A 6,000-nucleotide genomic window follows, 5' to 3' on the forward strand; every position below is an offset into this window, starting at 1 on the left:
TTCTGAACGAAACAATGGATGTACGATTTTTGTGGTTCATGCTGTGGCCACAGACATGTGACTTGACGGTGAGTTTGGGGTGACCCAATGCAAAAATCCTGAGAATCCATGTGGATCCGTGCTTTGTAACCACATTTTTGTGCCATTGTGGCCCCACGAAACAGTGGATGTGTGATTTTTTTGGTGCAGGCTGTAGCCATGGACATGCTATGTGAACAGATTGTGAATTTGGGGTGACCCAATGCAAAAATCCTAAGGATCCATGGGCTTTTACCTCCCCCCTCCTAGGCAGCCTCCTTTATCGCTAGCCTCCCTTATCTCCCTCCCAATCACTTACTGATCAGCTGCTTCCTTTCAACACTCCCTTCCCTCTTGTTTGCCTTAGTGACTTTTCCTTAGCTGGAGCAGTTTTTTGCTCCTCCTTTTCTTCTAATTTCTCTCCTCATTGCTTTAGTCTTCCTGTCTCCTCTCCTTGCAAGTTCCCTGTCTTTACCTCCCCCCTCCCAGGCAGCCTCCTTTATTACTAGCGTCCCTTATCTCCCTCCCTGATTGCCTGCTGATCAGCGGCTTTGTTTGAACACCCACTTCCATCTTTCAAAAAAAAAAAGAGCATGATCTGCTTTTCACCCCTGGACAATTCGGCTCCAGGGACCACACATTTGCTCCATAAGACGCACAGGCATTTCCCCTTACTTTTTAGGAAGAAAAAGGTGCGTCTTATGGAGTGAAAAATACGGTAACCCCTTTGTCTAAGCAGGTCTCTCTCTCCTCCAAACAGATGTTGAAAAGGTGGGTCTTTACCAATCACCAAAAGCTATAGTCCTGGGGTCAACAAAATTGTTGTGTCTTGGGCCGGTTCACGGTCCCGCAGATGCTGCGGCAGGCCAGAGTGTGTGTGTGCGCGCGCATGCACAAACGCTATTTCCGGCGCTCCTTCCAGCACGGAGGAGGCGTGCGCAGTTTCCCATTGGCCGCAGGAGCTTTCCGCAGCCAATGGGAAGCTGGCCAGCATCACGGAGTGTGGTCCCCGCTCTGCTACGCGCCAGTTTAGCGTGGCGCATGGGAGCCGATGGAGCGGGCGGCGGGGGTCCACGGGCCTTAGGTGGCCAACCCCTGCAAGAAACACAGGGCCAGGCACACCTAAGGAGACAAGGAGGTTCAAATGCGAGGAAGGATCACTGCAAAGGCCCAAGGACCCACAAAGGCCAGCCCAAGAGAGGGAGACTTTTACTTCCCGAAAGCTGGCCCCAGATCAGGGAAGATTGCATCAGTAATCCCACCTTTGTCACACCTCCTTTGCTGAAAAGACCACCTAGAATCATAGAATCATAGAGCTGGAAGAGACCACAAGGGCCATCGAGTCCAACCCCCTGCCAAGCAGGAAACACCATCAGAGCACTCCTGACATATGGTTGTCAAGCCTCTGCTTAAAGACCTCCAAAGTAGGAGACTCCACCACACTCCTTGGCAGCAAATTCCACTGTCGAACAGCTCTTACTGTCAGGAAGTTCTTCCTAATGTTTAGGTGGAATCTTCTTTCTTGTAGTTTGGATCCATTGCTCCGTGTCCGCTTCTCTGGAGCAGCAGAAAACAACCTTTCTCCCTCCTCTATGTGACACCCTTTTATATATTTGAACAGGGCTATCATATCACCCCTTAACCTCCTCTTCTCCAGGCTAAACATGCCCAGCTCCCTTAGCCGTTCCTCATAAGGCATCGTTTCCAGGCCTTTGACCATTTTGGTTGCCCTCCTCTGGACACGTTCCAGTTTGTGTCCTTCTTGAACTGTGGTGCCCAGAACTGGACACAGTACTCCAGGTGAGGTCTGACCAGAGCAGAATACAGTGGCACTATTACTTCCCTTGCTCTAGATGCTATACTCCTATTGATGCAGCCCAGAATTGCATTGGCTTTTTTAGCTGCCGCGTCACACTGTTGGCTCATGTCAAGTTTGTGGTCAACCAAGACTCCTAGATCCTTTTCACATGTACTGCTCTCAAGCCAGAGTAGTTGCATGCTTCAGAAAACCCCAATGGCATTTGTTCCCTTTGAGAACAAAAACTGCACCCACCACCAAGAGATGTGGGTTGTCCTGGATTTGCTCACAAAACCCTGCAAAGTACATTGCCCAACTGATGGTGCAGCATACATCATCGGGAAGAATACTAGGATAGCTTGACTTCTTCCCAAGCAGATCCAAATTCCCCTTTCACCCCACTCCTGCAAATCCACCTTCCCAGCTACAAAGTCCTCATTATGGAGATTTTGGATCCCCCAAAGGCTTCTACACAGTTTGTCCCCAACAACCAGCTTGCAGTGAGCTAGACTTTCTTATGGAGGTTCTTTTAGCAACGGATACACCTATAGGCAGAGGTTCTTTCAACATGATCTATCTCATCCCCCCCCCCCCCAAATTGTATAGTTCTTCCATAACAATCCTTCAGCAAAAAGGTATTTTGAAGGTTAAGCATTTCCAGGGGTCAGCAAACTTTTTCAGCAGGGGGTCGGTCCACTGTCCCTCAGACCCATAGCTGTCAACGTTTCCCTTTTTTTAAGGGAAATTCCCTTATTCCGAATAGGATTCCTTGCAAGAAAAGGGAAAAGTTGACAGCTATGCTCAGACCTTGGGGGGGGGGGCGGACTGTATTTTTTTTGGGGGGGGAAATAAATGAATTCCTATGCCTCACAAATAACCCAGAGATGAATTTTAAATAAAAGGACACATTCTGCTCATGTGAAAACACCAGGCAGGCCCCACAAATAACCCAGAGATGCATTTTAAATAAAAGGACACATTCTACTTATGTAAAAACACGCCGATTCCCGGACCGTCCGCGGGCCGGATTGAGAAGGCGATTGGGCCGGATCCGGCCCCCAGGCCTTAGTTTGCCTACCCATGAACTAGACCTCTTGACTAATAAGGGAAATACATGAACAAACAAACAACGTCTTTGGACCTCGTTCTTAGTGACAAGAAGGAAGCATAATGCAATAGCCTGATGTCATGAAAGGGGCCAACCATCATTGTGAAATCAGGAAGTACAGTACATAAAACATGACATTTACCCACCTAATGCTTTTAAAATTAAGGACGTCTCTAAAGACTGAAGCCTAAGGGAAAGATTAAGAAACTTCAAACAGCGCAGATTTATGCCGCAGGCAAAAGGGGGAGACACAATAAATATCTCAAGGTGCACTTTGGAAAAGGGGGAGAGAGAATTTAAGCACCAAGGAACCAGGGCAGGGAAAATTGAAACACTCTGCTCCAACCCCTCCCCTCTGCTCCAGGTCAAGACCCAGACCTTCAGAGGGCTGAAAAGACTGTGGTGCCCACACCACACATGTACCGTATTTTTCGCCCTATAGGACACACTTTTTCCCCTCCAAAAATGAAGAGGAAATCTGGGTGCGTCCTATGGGGCGAATGCAGGCTTTCGCTGAAGCTTGGAGAGCGAGAGGGGTCAGTGTGCACCGACCCCTCTCGCTCTCCGGGCTTCAGGAAGACATCCGCAGCCTAGGCAGCCCTGTGGGAGGTCCCGCAGGGATGTCTAGGCTGCGGATAGCAGCCTGCCACCCAGCGCGAGGGGCGCCCTGAAGCAGAGCACCCCCCGTGCCGGGCAGACATCCGCAGCGTGTTGGAGCCCTGCAGGAGTTCCCCGCAGGGCTCCCCACGCTGCGGATAGCAGCCTGCCGCCCGGCGGGCAGGGCACCCTGAAACAGAGCGCCCCGCGCGCCGGGCAGACATCGGCCAGCCCCACAAGCTCGGGGGACAGCAGGGAGGCGCAGCGCCGCCATCCCGCTGTTCCTCGACCTGGTTCCGTTTCCCCGACCTGCTTTTGGGGGGGAAATAAAGGGGGAAAATTTCCTTTATTTCCCCCCCCAAAAAAAAACTAGGTGCATCCTATGGGACGGAGTGTCCTATGGGACGAAAACTGCGGTAATTCGAATTCAAAAATACTAAACTGTAAAATAAAAAAAATAAATAAATGGCACAAAGCTTACAGCTATGCTGAAATGCATGTGCAAACATGTGCTTTGCAACACAGGACCAGATCTGACCTCCTCGCATTTTTTCGATCTATGTCAGTAGGATGTGGCCCCCCCTTAAGCTTAGGGGTGGGGATAAGCAGTAAAAAGAGAAAAGGAAAATATTAGGAGGCGTGTAAGGAAGTCTAACAAACCCCTGATTTTTCCCAGGATGGTTAATTGCATGGGTGTAGCGGGGGTGGGGGGTGGGCAGAGGGGCAGTTGCCCCTCTAAATCAATAGAAATACTTAACTAACCAATCACGTCGGTTCTGGCCCCCCCCCAAACAAAAGTCCTGCCCCGCCCTAACAAAAATCATGGCTACACCCATGGCTAATTCAGTATAAATATTTAATTCTCCCCCCCCCAAAAAAAAACCCGCATCAGTGCCAGATTTACATATAAGCTAAACAAGCTATAGCTTAGGGCCCCACTCTCTTGGGGGCCCCAAAAAAATTTAAAGGGGGAAAAAACTGGATGTACATTTCCAAAATATAAGATAAAAAACAAATAAAACAAAACCTACACACAGCAACAGTGTTTAACACACAGCAACAGTGTTTTGTGTTGCGTAGGCTCCTATTTGTTATGTGCAAATGGCTTTAGATACCTATTAGGTCCATAAATTACCATAGAGAATATATTCAACACAAAAAACAGTGGCAATTTGTTGTTGACAAAGGACAACTGGACATATAAAGGGCCCCATTATCTTCAGTAGCTTAGGGCAGGGGTCAGCAAACTTTTTCAGCAGGGGGCCGCTCCACTGTCCCTCAGACCTTGTGGGGGGATGGACTATATTATTTTGGGGGGTGGGATGAATGAATTCCTATGCCCCACAAATAACCCAGAGATGCATTTTAAATAAAAGGACACATTCTACTCATGTAAAAACACGCTGATTCCCAGACCATCCATGGGCTGTGGCCCCGGCCTGGTGGAACGCTCTGTCCCAAGAGACTAGGGCCCTGCAGGACTTGACATCTTTCCGCAGGGCCTGCAAGACAGAGCTGTTCCACCTGGCCTTTGGCCAAGGCACAGTCTGACCCCCTCCTTCGGTAATCCTCAGAACTCTAGCCCAATGGTTGCCATTAATCTGATTTGAATTGATTTTAGAATGAAATGATTTTAGAATGTTGTATCATTTTACTGTTGTTAGCCGCTCTGAGCCCGGCTTTGGCTGGGGAGGGCGGGATATAAATAAAATTTTATTATTAACATTATTATTGCCTACCCATGGTTTAGGGCTTCATCCAGTCTAAATCCAGCCCTGATTACCGCATTTATTTTTGGTGACTCTGCTTTGTGAGAACTAACTACGTGTTTACTCTGCCCATTGGGCAATCCAGCCCCAATGCCAATGGAGCTACGATTCTTCTTGGTCTCTAACAATCAATTCCTCCTTCTTCCCAAAAGGATCAGTGTGGGAAAATGGTTGTTTGTACATAAAAGCATGAACAAAAGCTTTTATTATTGCAGGGTGATTTTGTAGCACAAGACATTGCTTGGAGCATGATGAGCGCGTGAACACCTCATGTTAGACTAATGATTGGCCCACGTAGCATAACGGGGTCTGGTGTGATGACCTGATGCCAAAAATATAGCAACTTCTTTGTCTGCGGGCAGAGGCAAGGTTACATTCTTGTGATTGTTACTTTTGGGTACGAGGCAGAACAAACGTTGGGCTGGAGGCAGAGAGGATGTATTTTTTGCTGTGCACAATAAATGTTGGCTATTAGGCTTTTTGAATCCAACTTGGCGTGAGGCTGATTATTGATGACGAGCAGGTTCTCGACAGATCAGCAGCTGAAAGTTTCGGCAGCCGAAAGCTGGGGCTTCCCCCCATACGAAGGAATTCTCCCCGGCCCTTCCTCCCCCCCAGGTTCCTCAGGACGAGTGGAAACCGGTTCCGGGTCTGATCCCCGGTCCAGATCGAGCGGCGGCTGCTGCAGCAGCGCCCGGCTTCCTCCTCCG

Source organism: Podarcis liolepis, assembly GCF_965112155.1.
Source record: "Podarcis liolepis genome assembly, chromosome: 6".
NCBI lineage: Eukaryota > Metazoa > Chordata > Lepidosauria > Squamata > Lacertidae > Podarcis > Podarcis liolepis.